The following is a 17861-nucleotide window of genomic DNA, read 5'->3' as shown; positions in this document are numbered from 1 at the left end:
GGTATGCGGGCCTCTCACTGTTGTGGCCTCTCCCATTGCGGAGCACAGGCTCCGGACGCGCAGGCTCAGCAGCCATGGCTCATGGCCCAGCCGCTCCGCGGCATGTGGGATCTTCCTGGACCGGGGCACGAACCCGTGTCCCCTGCATCGGCAGGTGGACTCTCAACCACTGTACCACCAGGGAAGCCCTCTTTTCTTATTTATATATAAGAAACATAGAACTAATGTATATTAATTAGAGAAATTTAATTTGATAGTGTAGGGCAGGCAAATTTTTACCTCTACCCTTTTAGGGCTTTTTGGCTAGGTGTGAAAATTAAGCTTACATAAGAGAGATCAGCGGGAGAAAAGCATACAAATTTATACTGTCTTCTGTGACATGAGAGCCCTCATAAGGAATAAAGACTCAAAGAAATGGCAGAACCTACATGCTTTTATAGGAGGTTGAACAAAGATAGACTATTAAGGAAAAGTAACTATACTATGTGGAAAGGCTAAAGAAAGATAAGGACTACTTTAACAAGGTCTGTTTGTATAGAATTCTCTCCGTCTCAACCTGCTTGTCCTTGATGATAAGGATGTTACTTTCTTTCCGTCTGGTATACAGAGGACATCTTTCATATAGGGATTATTTTTTCCTGTTTTCAGGAATAAAAAGGAGGGTCAGAGAGCCCTTCCTGCATCTTCTGCTTCTCAAGTGACTTTAACTCAAAATAATCTATAGGTCATATCTTGGGGTGACATGCTCTAAACTCCTTCAGTGGTTATGTTAATATAAGTTGTGGTTTAATTTATATAAGGTGGCAGGCAATGACATGAAATGGATGGAGTATAAAGTTTATTGGATAAATGTTAACATTTTAAGCAATAATTTTAATCTAAATTATGTCCAATTTTTATTCAGTTACTTATTTAGATAGCTGCTGTTTTTTTCCAATTGCACCCTCCAGAATTCATTTTGTTTACATAAAACTCTTAAAGAAAGGTTTCTTACCAAAACTATTCATACCAGATATTTTTGGTTTTATAAAAATCACCTTTTATAGTAAACTAAGTGTTATATAATATTTGTCACAATGGTGACTTAATTCATTAGTAAGAACAAATTTTATCCATTTTGACAAGGTAAAATTTGGACCAAATGAGTGAAGAATAATTTGAGGGCCAATGGCCTAACATTCAATATTTTTTCCCCATGAAATACAGGACAATTCACTCATGGACTTTGGATGTTTCTTGGAAAATAATATCAGCATAGTATATATTTTATATCAGTTTAAAAGTTCAAGTTCTACAAAATTGAGTTAAAAGACTTTCACCTGTGCTACTATGCTGTCCTAAACATCATACAAATCATTTTTGGTAGAGGTACTTTTTCATTTTTCTTCAACATTGAGATGACATTACTGGAACTAGAACAAACAAAAACAGATTATCCAACAACAGCAAAGAATAAATATGGTGTGACCATCCAATGGGACTAAGCACCACAAGAAAAGTAAATTGCAGTCATTATATTTGGGAGCACTGCTGTTTGTTTGGTGCTGCTCAGGATATATGTTCACGCTCTGCTGTATTTTAATATACGACATTTTATAAGACATATTCAGTTACAGTTCTGGCACAGATGTTATAAACGCCTCCCTTGCATACAAGAGTATTGAATCTGTGTGTGTGTGTTTGTGTGTGTGTGTGTGTTTTGTTTGTTTGTTTTGCGGTACGCGGGCCTCTCACTATTGTGGCCTCTCCCGTTGCGGAGCACAGGCTCCGGACGCGCAGGCTCAGCGGCCATGGCTCACGGGCCCAGCCGCTCCGCGGCATGTGGGATCTTCCCGGACCAGGGCACGAACTGGTGTGCCCTGCATCGGCAGGCGGACTCTCAACCGCTGCGCCACCAGGGAAGCCCTGTGTGTGTGTTTTAAAGCCTGTAAATTATAAATTCTTAGTGCTTCTCTCTCTCAGAGGTGGTGGGGTCTCCTTTCCCTCCCCTTGAATGCCGATGGGCTTTTGACTGTTTTGAACAGTAGGACGGAGCCGAGGAATGCTGGGTGACTTCTGAGGCGAGGTCAGAAAAGGCCATGAAGCTTCCACCCAGTTCTCTTGAGAGTCTCCCTCTGGGAAAAGGTGGCCACAATACAAAGTCCAGGGCCAAGATTAAGAGACCACATGTAGTCACCCTAACCTAGTAGGAAACACAGCTGAAGTCCCAGCCTGTAACCAGCATCCATTGTCAGTGTAGGCAGTGAGCCTGACTGTCATACCTTCAGGTGACAACAGTACAGTGGACTTGTAACTGCTACTCCTGCCCGAAGTACTGACCCCAAATCATAAGAAAATAATGGGGTGTTATTTTATACCACTAAGTTTTTTTCTAACATCTTTATTGGAGTATAATTGCATTACAATGTTGTGTTAGATTCTGCTGTACAACAAAGTGAATCAGCTATAGGTATATATATATCCCCATATCTCCTCCCTCCTGCATCTCCCTCCCACCCTCCCTATCCCACCCCTCTAGATGGTCACAAAGCACCGAGCTGATCTCCCTGTGCTATTAGGCTGCTTCCCACTAGCTATCTATTTTACGTTTGGTAGTGTATATATGTCTATGCCACTCTCACTTCGTCCCAGCTTACACTCCCCCCCCACCCCCATGTCCTTAAGTCCATTCTCTACACCTGTGTCTTTCTTTATTCCTGTCCTGCCCCCAGGTTCTTCAGAACCTTTTTTTTTTCTTTTTAGATTACATATATATGTTTTAGCATAAGGTATTTGTTTTACTCTTTCTGAGTTACTTCACTCTGTATGACAGACCCTAGGTCCATCCACCTCAGTACAAATAACTCAATTTCATTTCTTTTGATGGCTGAGCAACATTCCATTGTATATATGTGCTACATCTTCTTTATCCATTCATCTGTCGATGGACACTTAGGCTGCTTCCATGTCCTGGCTATTGTAAATACAGCTGCAATGAACATTGTGGTATATGAATTACGGTTTTCTCAGGGTATATGCCCAGTAGTGGGATTGCTGGGTCATATGGAAGTTCTATTTTTTTTGTAGAACTTGAGATTTTAAACTGATATAAAATATATACTATGCTGGTATTATTTTCCAAGTTTTTTAAGGAACCTCCATACTGCTCTCCTTAGTGGCAGTATTAATTTACATTCCCACCAACAGTGCAAGAGCGTTCCCTTTTCTCCACACCCTCTCCAGCATTTACTGTTTGTAGATTTTTTGATGTTGGCCATTCTGACTTGTGTGAGGTGATACCTCATTGTAGTTTTCATTTGCATTTCTCTAATGATTAGTGATGTTGAGCATCCTTTCATGTGTTTGTTGGCAGTCTGTATATCTTCTTTGGAGAAATGTCTATTTAGTCTTCTGCCCAATTTTGGATTGAGTTGTTTATTTTTTTCATATTGAGCTGCATCAGCTGCTTGTAAATTTTAGAGATTAATCCTTTGTCCGTTGCTTCATTTGCAAATATTTTCTCCCATTCTGAGTGTTGTCTTTTCATCTTGTTTATGGTCTCCTTTGCTGTGCAAAAGCTTTTAAGTTTCATTAGGTCCCATTTGTTTATTTTTGTTTTTATTTCCATTTCTCTATGTGGTGGGTCAAAAAGGATCTTGCTGTGATTTATGTCATGGAGTGTTCTGCCTATGTTTTCCTCTAAGAGTTTGATAGTGTCTGACCTTACATTTAGGTCTTTAATCCATTTTGAGTTTATTTTTGTGTATGGTGTTAGGGAGTGCTCTAATTTCATTCTTTTACATGTAGCTGTCCAGTATTCCCAGCACCACTTATTGAAGAATCCTTGCATTCCTGGAATAAACACCACATGATCATGGTGTATGATCCTTTTAATGTGCTGCTGGGTCCTGTTTGCTAGGATTTTGTTGAGGATTTTTACATCTGTGTTTATCTGTGTTATTGGTCTGTAGTTTTCTTTTTTTGTGGCATCTTCGTCTGGTTTTGGTATCAGGTGATGGTGGCCTTGTAGAATGGGTTTGGGAGTGTTCCTCCCTCTGCTGTATTTTGGAAGAGTTTGAGAAGTACAGGTGTTAGCTCTTCTCTAAATGTTTGATAGAATTCGCCTGTGAAGCCATCTGGTCCTGGGCTTTTGTTTGTTGGAAGATTTTAAATCACAGTTTCAACTTCAGTGCTTGTGATTGGTCTGTTTATATTTTCTATTTCTTCCTGGTTCAGTCTTGGAAGGTTGTGCTTTTCTAAGAATTTGTCCATTTCATCCAGGTTGTCTATTTTATTGTCGTACAGTTGCTTGTAGTAATCTCTCATGATCCTTTGTACTTCTGCAGTGTCAGTTTTTACTTCTCCGTTTTCATTTCTAATTCTGTTGATTTGAGTCTTCCCCCTTTTTTTCTTGATGAGTCTGGCTAATGGTTTATCAATTTTGTTTATCTTCTCAAAGAACCAGATTTTAGTTTTATGGATCGTTGCTATTGTTTCTTTCATTTCTTTTTCATTTATTTCTGATCTGATCTTTATGATTTCTTTCCTTCTGCTAACTTTGGGGTGTTTTTGTTCTTCTTTCTCTAATTGCTTTAGACGTAAGGTTAAGTTGTTTATTTGAGATGTTTCTTGTTTCTTGAGGTAGGATTGTATTGCTATAAACTTCCCTCTTAGAACTGCTTTTGCTGCATCCCATTGGTTTTGGGTCTCTGTGTTTTCATTTTCATTTGTTTCTAGGTATTTTTTGATTTCCTCTTTGATTTCTTCAGTGATCTCTTGGTTATTTGGTAGTATATTGTTTAGCCTCCATGTGTTTGTATTTTTTACAGATTTTTTCCTGTAATTGATACCTATTTTCATAGCATTGTGGTCAAAAAAGATACTTGATATGATTTCAGTTTTCTTAAATTTACCAAATCTTGATTTTTGACCCAAAATATGATCTGTCCTGGAGCATGTTCCATGAGCCCTTGAGAAGAATGTGTATTCTGTTGTTTTTGCATGGAATGCAAAAATTCAGTTAAGTCCACCTTGTTTAATGTGTCATTTAAAGCTTGTGTTTCCTTATTTATATTCATTTTAGATGATCTGTCCATTGGTGAAAGTGGGGTGTTAAAGTCCCCTACTATGACTGTGTTACTGTCAATTTCCCGTATTCTGGCTCTTAGCATTTGCCTTATGTATTGAGGTGCTCCTATGTTGGGTGCATAAATATTTACAATTGTTATATCTTGTTCTTGGATTGATCCCTTGATCATTATGTAGTATCCTTCTTTGTCCTTGTAATAGTCTTTGTTTTAAAGTCTATTTTGCCTGAAATGAGAATTGCTACTCCAGCTTTCTTTTGATTTCCATTTGCATGGAATATCGTTTTCCATCCCCTCACTTTCAGTCTGTATGTGTCCCTAGGTCTGAAGTGTGTCTCTTGTAGACAGCATGTATATGGGTATTGTTTTTGTATCCATTCAGCCAATCTATGTCTTTTACTTGGAGCATTTAATCCATTTACATTTAAGATAGTTATTGATATGTATGTTCCTATTACCATTTTCTTAATTGTTTTGGATTTGTTATTGTAGGTCTTTTCCTTCTCTTCTGTTTCCTGCCCAGAGAAGTTCCTTTAGCATTTGTTGTAAAGCTGGTTTGGCGGTGCTGAATTCTCTTAGCTTTTGCTTGTCTGTAAAGGTTTTAATTTCTCCGTCCAATCTGAATGAAATCCTTGCTGGGTATAGTTATCTTGGTTGTAGGTTTTTCCCTTTCATCACTTTAAATATGTCCTGCCACTCCTTTCCGGTTTGCAGAGTTTCTGCTGAAAGATCAGCTGTTAACCTTATGGGGATTCCCTTGTATATTATTTGTTACTTTTCCCTTGCTGCTTTTAATATTTTGTCTTTGTATTTAATTTTTGGTAGTTTGATTAATATGTGTCTTGGCGTGTTTCTCCTTAGATTTAACCTGTATGGGACTCTCTGCGCTTCCCAGACTTGATTGACTATATCCTTTCCCATTTAGGGAAGTTTTTAACTATAATCTCTTCAAATATTTTCTCAGTCCCTTTCTTTTTCTCTTCTTCTTCTGAGACCCCTATAATTCAAATGTTGGTGCGTTTAATGTTGTCCCAGAGGTCTCTGAGACTGTCCTCAATTCTTTTCATTCTTTTTTCTTTATTCTGCTCTGTGGTAGTTATTTCCACTATTTTATTTTCAGGTCACTTATCTGTTCTTCTGCCTAAGTTATTCTGCTATTGATTCTTTGTAGAGAATTTTACATTTCATTTATTATGTTGTTCATCATTGTTCATTTGCTCTTTAGTGCTTCTTGGTCCTTGTTAAACATTTCTTATATTTTCTCAATTCTGTTTCCAAGATTTTGGATCATCTTGACTATCATTACTCTGAATTCTTTTTCAGGTAGACTGCCTATTTCCTCTTCATTTGTTTGGTCTGGTGGGCTTTTACCTTGCTCCTTCATCTGCTGTGTGTTTCTCTATCTTCTCATTTTGCTTAACTTACTGTATTTGGGGTTTCCTTTTCGCAGGCTGCAGGTTCGTATTTCCCATTGTTTTTGGTGTCTGTCCCCAGTGGCTAAGATTGGTTCAGTGGGTTGTGTCAGCTTCCTGGTGGAGGGGACTGGTGCCTGTGTTCTGGTGTATGAGGCTGGATCTTGTCTTTCTGGTGGGCAGGTCCACCTCTGGTGGTGCATTTTTTTTTTTTTTTTTTTTTGCGGTACGTGGGCCTCTCACTGTTGTGGCCTCTCCCATTGCAGAGCACAGGCTCCGGACGCACAGGCTCAGCGGCCATGGCTCACGGGCCCAGCCGCTCCGCGGCATGTGGGATCTTCCCAGACCGGGGCACGAACCTGTGTCCCCCGCATCGGCAGGTGGATTCTCAACCACTGCGCCACCAGGGAAGCCCTGGTGGTGCATTTTTGTGTGTCTATGACCTTATTATGATTTTAAGTAGCCTCTCTGCTAATGGGTGGGTTTGTGTTTCTGTCTTGCTAGTTTTTTGGCATAGGGTGTCCAGCACTGTAGCTTGCTGGTCGTTGAGTGGAGCTGGGTGTTAGCATTGAGATGGAGATCTCTGGGAGAGCTTCACTGTTTGATATTACATGGAGCCAGGAGGCATCTTGTGGACCAATGTCCTGAACTCGGCTCTCCCACCTCAGAGGCACAGGCTTGACACCCGGCTAGAGCACCAAGACCATGTCAGCCACATGGCTCAGAAGAAAAGGGTGAAAAAGTGAAAGAAAGAAAAAACAAAACAAAATAAAATAAAAGTTGTTATAATGAAAAAATTATTGAAAATAAAAAAATTAAAAAGTAATAAAAAAAGAAAAACAAGAAAGAAAGAAGAGAGCAACCAAACCAAAAAACAAATCCATCAATGATAACATGCGCTAAAAACTATGCTGAAAAAAAAAACAACAGAAGAACAGACAGACAGAACCCTAGTCCAAATGGTAAAAGCAAAGGTATACAGACAAAATCACACAAAGAAGCATACACATACAAACTCACAAAAAGATATAAAGGAAAAATATATGTATATCTATATATTAAAAAAAAGGAAAAGAGCAACGAAATCAATAAACAAAGCTACCAATGATAATAAACTCTAAATAGTAAACTAAGATAAGCATAAAACCGGAAACAAATTAGATGCAGAAAGCAAACCTCAATCCTATTGTTGGTCCCAAAGTTATCGCCTCAATTTTGGGGTGATTCATCATTTATTTATGTATTCCACAGATGCAGCATACATCAAACTGATTGTGGAGATTTAATCTGCTGCTCCTGAGGCTGCATGGAGAGCTTTCCCTTTCTCTCTTTGTTTGCACAGTTCCTGGGGTTCAGCTTTGGATTTGGCCCCACCTCTGCATGTAGGTCGCCTGAGGGCCTCTTTGGGAAGTCTGAGGTCTTCTGCCAGCATACAGTAGGTGTTCTGTAGGAGTTGTTGCACATGTAGATGTATTTCTGATGTATTTGTGGGGAGGAAGTTGATCTCCATGTCTTACTCCTCTGCCATCTTGAAGGTTTCTCTATACCACTAATTTCTGAGCTAACTTGTTAGCAACTCTCTTAATCAGTTTGGGCTGCCATTTTTAAAAAATCCAAATACCATAAACTGGGTGATTTTGACAATAGAAATTTATTTTCTCACTGTTCTGGAGGCTGGAAACTCCAAGATCAAGGTTCTGGCAGGGTTCAATCTTTATTTATTAGTTGATTCAACCTTATTTAACCTTATTAGTTAATTCAGTTCTTATTTAACCCATTAGGTGATCATTTCTTTTATTACTCCAGTGATGAGGCATTCTTAATATATTGATAGGATGAATGAGCTGATAACAACGTATTCATTAGGAATGAACTAATTTACAAGTAGAATAAATGTGCTTATCAACAGTTATACAATGCACGTGTAAAGAAGCAAAAATAGAAAGCATGGGGTAAAGGAAATTTTGAAATACGATTATAGAGAAAATTGTTTGGGAGCAGACAAATGATATCCTGATGACTCAAACAATTCAAATGATCATACTTCTAATCATCAACCTATTATTTCTCAGTGAATCTTGCCTACAGAAAAGTGAAAACACAATCTTCTAATTTCAGATGCTAATTAGTTCATGCAAGATTTTCTATTATTGATTCTCTTATCTTGTAATCTAAAATTATTGAGGCTAATTTTTTCTCCAAAATCTTTATTAGGGAATTGCAAGCCATACTAAAAGAGTGGTGTAAGGTTGGACTACTCAGAAAAATTATTATAGTTTCTATTTCTCTCAATAAAAAACATTTAAATCCAGACTTAATTATCGGAAGCCTGGAACCCTCTATACAACATACTTCCCATCTATTCTGATGATTATTAGTGATCAAATGCCAGCCTGTCAAGTTGAGAGTGACAGAAATATAGAAAGAAAGGTACATGTTAACACCTACTGATACCCTTTTATAACTCAAATAATCTTGTGAAAAGTGTAATATATTCATTTTGAAATAAGGAAAATGTAATCAGATGTTATGTAAATTATCCGGACTTACAGAGCTAGTAAATGATGGAACTAATTCTGATTCCAAAAATCAAACCATTTTTTACTATTTAATTTTGTTGTAGTCAATTTTATATCACAACTCAAGTTGACTGTGTGTGTTTGTATGGGTGTGTATAATTTTATATTCGCTTATAATTAACTCAAGGTGTTATATTTCCCCCAGATATTTGTTGGTTAGAGTTGACCTCCAACTGCAACTATCATTTCAAGAATTTAGCAGGAAAGGAGGACATTTTCTTGACAGGAAATAAATCCAGTAGCCATAAAATTACATTAAGTATAACTCTGCATTTTTTCCACATCCATCCCTTGGCAACCAAAACCTGACTCAGTTAAACTACATTATGTCCTCTGTTTATCACATTATCATCACTGTGTTTCTATCAATATTCTTACTCCCATAAATGATAATGTCCATTATACATCTAACAGGTGCAGGAACATTTACCAAACACTGAAATAAAAAAATATAATTTCAATATTCTCTGATTCAGAATGACTTCCTATTTAGTTGGCTTTCAGATCTCATACAGGAAAATACAATTCCCAGTACAAAGTAGATATTACTAGACTTCTCATGGCTAAGATAGAAAAATTATTACAACTAGCAGTAGAGAAAGTGGTGAACATAAAGTTTTGAGGTAGAAGAGGAAGACTTTGCAACAATGAAGATTTTATCTGGATCTCATTGGAAAACTAGGAATAAAATAAGTAGAGCTTAGCAACTAGGATATTATATGTAAAGGAAATGTTTTAAACAAAAAAATGAGAGCGAGAGTGAGAGCTAGGGGGAGGGGGGAGGAGGGGAGAGAGAGGAAGGAAAGGAGAACCTTAAAAGCCTTGCAGTATTTATTTGGTGAGAAAATATATTATTTCATTACTATTTTATAAGAAAAATATTATCAAATAATCTTTAAATAAACAAAGGCAAATATCTGTAGAGTCACCCCTCAGTATGCATGGGGGATTGGTTCAGGACCCCTGCAGATACCAGGGGGTCCTGATGCTCCAGTCCCATACATAAAATGGAATAATATTTGCATATAACCTATGCAATCTTCTCCTATACTTTAAATCATCCCTAGATTACTTGTAATACCTAATACTATGTAAATGCTATGTGAATAGTTGCTGGTATGCAGCAAACTCAAGTTTTGCTTTTTGGCACTTTCTGGAAATATTTTTCTGAATATTTTCCATCCACAGTTGGTTGAATCCATGAATGGGGAACCCACAGACATGGAGGGCTAACTGTAATATAATTTGCTTAATAATCACAATGTTGAACTTTATCTGTACCCTGCGATCCTGAAAAAACAGAAAGGGGTGAGACAACCACATATCCTTCTAATTTCCTGGAAACCCTGGAAAGAACCACCTTTCCCCATAGGACAAGGTTAAGACTTGCCTATGGCTCCCTTGTTTCCTATGGCAAGGCAGGGCACAGACCCTCCAAATCTCCATTCTTTGTTTCATAAACAACTAGTTCAACTGTTTGTCTTCCTCCAATCTGGACTAATGCCTGCTAATATGACTTGACCAAATTTTAATTAGGCTTCTCTCGTCCCCACAAGCCCTTGCAATCAGGCAAGCCTCCTGGTCCTGCCAAGGTCAGCTGACCACAGAGAAAAACACTTCCTGCTCAACTGTCTGGTCACACTACCTGCTCATCCAATAAGCCCTATCTGACTTCTTATAGATCTTCTGGTCAGAGTGTGCTCCCTATGGCTATAGCACCCCTTTCCATATTTCAATAGTCTGTTCAAATAAAGCCCCTCCTACCAATGTGCAGATTTGTTTCTCATTTGACAGCAGAGAAGTTCTGTTGAACTTCTGATGAGATGTACTGAGCTTAACTCATTGACGACTTATGTAATTACTGTGAAAATGGAGGAAAATAATTAGAGATGATAAATGCATTATTACATACAGATAATATTTTGGAATGCTCTTAAATTGGAACATTTAAATTTGGAAATGACTATACACAGAATAAAATAAAAATACATCTCTTTATCAAAAGTCATATTGAGAACACAGGGGTGGTGGCAGTGGTTACAGATAGAAATCACTTCTGACCTAGTACCCCTCCTAATCTTGGGGAAAATATCTGTGTATGTGCATTTCAAGAAGGAGCTTTAACAGGGAAAAAGTGGTGGCTGCAGGCTTTACTATTTAACCGGGGTTAATATATTTTAGTATATTTTGAAGCTCTACCTTTCTCATCAGCTAAGTAAATCTTTTCCAAGACCCACAGGCTATTACAAAATGGTAGATTGTTTTGAGATGGATTGGGATTTTTCAAAAGTATTATATATGTTTTAAATTCTAAGTGTTACCATATTGCTTGCTTCCATTTCCTTATTTAAGATCAAAGATTATAAAATTATGATAAATATTTTTATGAGTGGGCTTAGGTTTTCTGATGGATCATAGTGTTGTGGTCCCCAAAAGGAAATACTAGGGGGCAAAGTGCCACAGAAGCAGTCTGGCAGGAGCTTCTGAAAACCTAGTTATTTTGCCAAGTCATTATTTTTGAAGATCTCTGTCCTGTGATAATTAAATAAGGGTGCTCCCTCTAAAGGAAATTTGTTTAATTGAGAGATTTCTGGGAAAATTCGTCTCTGTATGTTCTTTCTCCTTAAATCATAGTAAATGTTGAAAATTAGTTTGAATTGCCAAAAATGGACCATAAGTAGAATGGCCCATAAAATTCATGGTAAAATTCATGGCAGTGACCTTGAAAATGTGTCTGTGTGTCTGTTTGTGTGTGCATAGTTTGTGTACCTTGAAGAGAAAGCATTTAAAACCAGAAATTTAATGACAATCCCTACTGAAAATTTCTAATATAATTCTAACTAGATGAATTTTTGTTTTGTGGGATTTCAAATATTTATCTTTTTTTATGTGAGTTTGTATCTTTGTTTTCATTTGAAAAGCAGATCTTTTATTTGTGAATTCAGCTTTTTTGCATAGAAATTTTATAATTTAGTGGTAACTGTATCATCTATTTCTCAGCAAAAGATAGGATGTCCTGTGTTGTTATGCTACTCTATGAAGACATAATGACTAGAATAAGATGAATAGGCATATACCCTGAGAAAACCATAATTCAAAAAGACACATGCACCCCAATGTTCAGTGCAGCACTATTTACAATAGCCAGGCATGGAAGCAACCTAAATGTCCATCAACAGATGAATGGATAAAGAAGATGTGGTACATATATACAATGCAGTATTACTCAGCCATAAAAAGGAGTGGAACTGGGTCACTTGTAGAGACATGGATGGACCTAGAGTCTGTCATACAGAGTGAAGTAAGTCAGAAAGAGAAAAACAAATATCGTATATTAGCACATATAAGTGGAATCTAGAAAAATGGTACAGATGAGCCTATTTGCAGGGCAGGAATAGAGACGCAGACGTAGAGAACAGTTGTGTAGACACAGTGTTGTAGGAGGGGGGGCCAGATGAACTGGGAGATTGTGATTGACATATATACACTACCATGTGTAAAACAGCTAGTGGGAACCTTGTGTATAGTGCAGGGAGTCAACTCGGTGCTCTGTGGTGACCTAGATGTGTGGGATGGGGGGTGGGATGGGGGGTGGGAGGGAGACCCAAGAGGGAGGGGATATATGTATACATATAGCTGATTCACTTCGTTGAACAGCAGAAACTAACACAACACTGTAGAGCAACTATACCCCAATTTTTTAAAAGAAGTTTATGTATTGTGAAACATAGTAAGAAAATTCTCTTTAAAGTAATCCTTTAGCCCATATACTGTGATATGTACTCATTAATATTCCTTACTTAGATCATCCCAGGCTCTTTTCATCATACCGTCTTATTTCTGGAGGGAACAACAAACTTTGAAAATAAGAAGGTAGGTGTTAAAATTTTTATTTTAAAAAGTAAAAAGGAAGCATTGGAAATAAATTATGAAGGTAGGAAGTCAAAATTAATGTGTGAAGGCACTGAAATAATTTTAATATCTACCTGCAGAGTTTTCAGGTTATGGCATTCTCAATACCCAAGTCATGGGACCAGATATAACCAGTAATGCAGCATACATTTCATAAATCTTTCATCTGTTTCTTCCCTTTTTACTTAATCACGGACATTGCTGGAAAAACTCTCCATTTAACCACACAAAGCATGACACATCAGCTTACAAATACACTGATAATTCCCCCAACCTAAGCAAACAAACAATTTTAACTCCGTGTTTTATTAAACTTCTACCTCCAATCCTCTGCTTATGTCACACAAAATATATTTATTGAAAGGATCCAAGTATTTGAATGTATAATATTTTCCTGCATATATACATGGACAGTCATGTTTTTAATAAATAAAAATCAATTTTCTCAAAATTTTTTTAAAAAGAGATCTGTCTCCAACTCTAGTTTTGCTTCGTATAGATACAATTTTTTAATTGAAGTATAGTTGTTACGATATTGTGTTAATTTCTGCTGTACAGCAAAGTGACTCAGTTACACACACACACACATATATATATATACACATTCTTTTTTATATTCTTTTCCATTATGATTTATTCCAGGACATTGAATATAGTTCCCATGCTATACAGTAGGACCTTGTTGTCCATCCATTCTATATGTAATAGTTTGCATGTACTCACCCCAAATTGCCAATCCATCCCTCCCCCACCCCACCTCCCCTTTGGCAACCACAAGTCTGTTCTCTAGGTCGACAGATGAGTGGATAAATAAGATGTGGTACACATATACAATGAAACACGACTCAGTCATAAAAAAGAACGAAGTAATGCCAGTGCAGCAACATGGATGCAACTAGAGATTATCATACCAAGTGAAGTTAAGTCAGAAAGAGAAAGACACATACAATATGAGATCACTAAAATATGACACAAATGAACCTATTTATAAAGCAGAAATAGACTCACACATATAGATACAATTTTTGAGAGTGGCTGAGCTGACATATTCCTAAGTACTTTTAAAAATGGATCAAGAAATTACTGCTTCCAAGATTGTGCATTCACAATACTGTTGGTGAAATCTTTATAGAATAAAAGTGTTCTGGGGCTTCCCTGGTGGCTCAGTGGTTGAGAATCTGCCTGCTAATGCAGGGGACACGGGTTCGAGCCCTGGTCTGGGAAGATCCCATATGCCACGGAGCAACTAGGCCCGTGAGCCACAACTACTGAGCCTGCACGTCTGGAGCCTGTGCTCCGCAACAAGAGAGGCTGCGATAGTGAAGAGGCCCGCGCACCGCGATGAAGAGTGGCCCCCGCTTGCCGCAACTAGAGAAAGCCCTCGCACAGAAACGAAGACCCAACACAGCCAAAAATAAATACAAAAATAAATAAATAAAAAAGATTACTATAAAAAAAAAAGTGTTCTGAATATTATTGTTACAGTAATGGAAAGGACACAGGATTGGATGTAAGGATTCTGAGGTTCTAGTAATTTCTAAATACCAGGTTTTTCATTTGTATAATGCAATAAAAGCTACCTTTATATCTGTGCTGTTATGAAAATTAAATAAATTGGCATGCTGTGATTCATTACATCTAGAAAACTGTCAGTTTTAAAGAGGGACCACTATGTATGACTAAGAAAAAAATATATGTCCAATTAAACTATAAGGGAAAAACTTCCAATTTTTATTTTATATATGACAAAATTTTTTAGAATATATAAGTCTAGTAAATCCTCCAATAATATATTAGAAATATATTTTTGTTTCCAAGATTTTCTGAATACCCTGTAACCTTTCAGTTCAACGTAAACCACAAAATGCTGTTTTAACACAATTTAAACAATACATAGTTTTAAGTAAAGCATATAATGCCATTGATTTGCTGTTAATATGAATACCAATGACCAGATTTGGGCAAGTGCCGTCAGTGATAACTATGCCCAGACAGCCACCTGGACAAGAACAATTGCAGGACACCAAAGATTTTACAATGCATCCAGTTTCAGAGGACAAAATGGGTTCAATGGCATACAGAATGTGAGATATTGAGTGCAGCTCTAAGAGACTGCTAACAAGTTAGTTCTAGGAGGGATATGGGCATACAACTTGGAGTGAAGACTTTGAGTTTCATGATGATGTCTATCTCAAATATCTACTGTAAGAATTATATGACATATTTTTGTAATATTTATTGAGGGTCTCTTCCATATGTTGTCTCATTTAATCTCTTGCCCCTCCCCTGCAAAACCCTGCATTATATAAAGTTATTTCATTTATTTTATAAAGGAGGAAACTAAGCTTTGAAATTAGGTGACTAAGATCATACAGACATTCAAAAAAGCCCAAAACACTAATTCGAAAAGATACATACACCCCAGTGTTCATAACAGCATTATATACAATTGCCATGATATGGAAGCAACCTAAGTGCCCATCAACAAATAAATGGATAAAGATGTAGTATATATATATATGTATGTGTGTGTGTGTGTGTGTGTATATATATATATATATATATATATATATATATATATGATGGAATACTACTCAGCTGTAAAAAAGAATGAAATTTTGCCATTTGCAGGAACATGGATGGTCTTGGAGGGTATAATGCTAAGTGAAATAAGTCAGACAGAGAAAGACAAATACTGTATGATATCACTTATATGTGGAATCTAGAAAAATACAACAAAATAATGAATATAACAAAAAAGAAGCAGACTCATAGATATAGAGAACAAACTAGCAGTTACCAGTGGGGAGAGGAAAGTGGGGAGGGGCAATATAGGGGTAGGTGATTAAGAGGTACAAACTGTTATGTATAGAATAAGCTACAAGGATGTATTGTACAACATGGGGAATATAGCCAATATTTTATCGTAACTATAAATGGAATATAACCTTTTAAAATTGGGAATTACTGTATTGTACACCTGTAACTTATATAATATGGTACATCAACTATACTTCAGTAAAAATTTTTTTAAATCATACAGACATTAAATAGAAAGAGCAGAGCTGTTTCTATTTCTGAAACTTCACAATTTTCCTCAAAATATATATTAAAATATCCAAAATCTAAGAGTGTAGGAAAAAACAATTGTGCTTCAGTGGAAAACTATGCATTAGCTAGAGGACACTCCTGAAGTTTGTCTGATTCAGATTACCTGGGAGTTATTCTGCAGCTCTGGAAATTATAGAACCTTTTAGAAATGCAATGCAAATAGTCTATAGACAGGCAAATTCTGTCCTGCCTAGTAGAGATCAAAGTGACTCTCCTCCCCCCACACCTGCTCCCCAGGGCTGAAGAAGGTAATTTTGCCTCCATTGACACATACTTTTCAATATTGCCTATCTATAAATATGCCTTTTCTTTGGATTCTCCTTTGATAGCATCATGGTGGTACCCTTCAGTTAAAATTATCAGCACATGTTCACTTTTATAACTTTATGATAGTCATTTTTTAATTGTCTTTTAACAATAGTCAGCAAAATATTATACTACTTTTATTTATTTATTAATCAAATGCATTCACTGATTTTTGTATCCTGACTTAAACCTCTGTCTTTCATTCATCTTGAAAATGATAATGATGACAATTTGCCTGAGGATGGATGTGGGTTAGGAGTGCAGAATACAAATATGCTTTCCCACCAACTTTGTGACCCTGAAAACAAATGAAATATTTGTGAAACTAGCTACTAAGTTCTGCTGTTTTTAGCCTTTCTACTCTGAATGTTAAATGTGTGCATTCTCAAAAAGTTAACTATTTCTTTCTAAGACACCTTGACAAGGCTTACTTCTTTGTAGATCTACATGGTTATTTGTATCTTTAATTATTTGTATCTTTAAAATTAGTAGTAATAATAATCCAAATTTCTTGAAATTTATTAACCCTAATTTTTATCAATAATAAAATATCAGTACATATTATCATTACCATATTTAGGCAATTACCATGCTTATAATGATAACCTTGAAAAATAGTATATTATATAAAACACAGATATTTAGTCTTTAGAGAAAGGCTTGAATTTTGATTATCTATCTTTTTTAACTGAAAATGAGTGTTAAGTTTTAGTACATCATTAGCTAAGGCCTTTCTTCCTGTCTTGTCCCTATGATTTCATATTAGCTGAATCGACATCACTTAGGTATCTACTAAATTCGATCTAAAACTGAGTCCAGAAAAAGTTTAGAGTAAGAAACCCCATTTCTTTAACACTGAAACATGACTAGTTAGTTATATTTAAAACAGTAGTATTCCATTGAAATAAAAATCAGCTAGTCTTGGAGCTATAATGAAATTAGTGACTAAGCAAATTGTTGTAGTTAAATAAGAAGCTACTTCTAGAATCAGTAGGTGTTGTTAACATAAATGTATTTAGCAAAGAAAAATGTGGACGCCCATCGGGTTCTCTAGCAATTTGATTGTCTTCTCCTATGCTTCAATATTAACCTCCTTCAATGAAAGAAAAACTGGGGATTGGTTACAAGCAATTCTAAGTAAAATACTGAAGAAGGAAAAACTTACCTTTAATATTCTATACTCTCCATCTCTTTTTCTTCCTGCTTCATCTGTCCACTCACCTGATCCCCTTCCAGGTGCCTCATTTTACTGAGACTAATCGGTCACTGAAAGAAGAACATGGATTAAACTAAGAAAGGCCTTTATTGCTGAGTTCCCTGCCAACATATACTTAAAAGGCAATTTCCCTCTGATGTGTCATCGTGAGACCAGTGCGGACTTAGTGATCTCATTTTAATTTATACTTTACATTACCAGACCAATAGAAAACAAGACTACCTATTTTAAAAATATTTCTGGAGCTTGAATCTGTGCT

Source organism: Grampus griseus (assembly GCF_964374135.1).
Source record: "Grampus griseus genome assembly, chromosome: 12".
Lineage (NCBI taxonomy): Eukaryota > Metazoa > Chordata > Mammalia > Artiodactyla > Delphinidae > Grampus > Grampus griseus.
Note: the sequence above shows the minus strand (reverse complement) of the source record.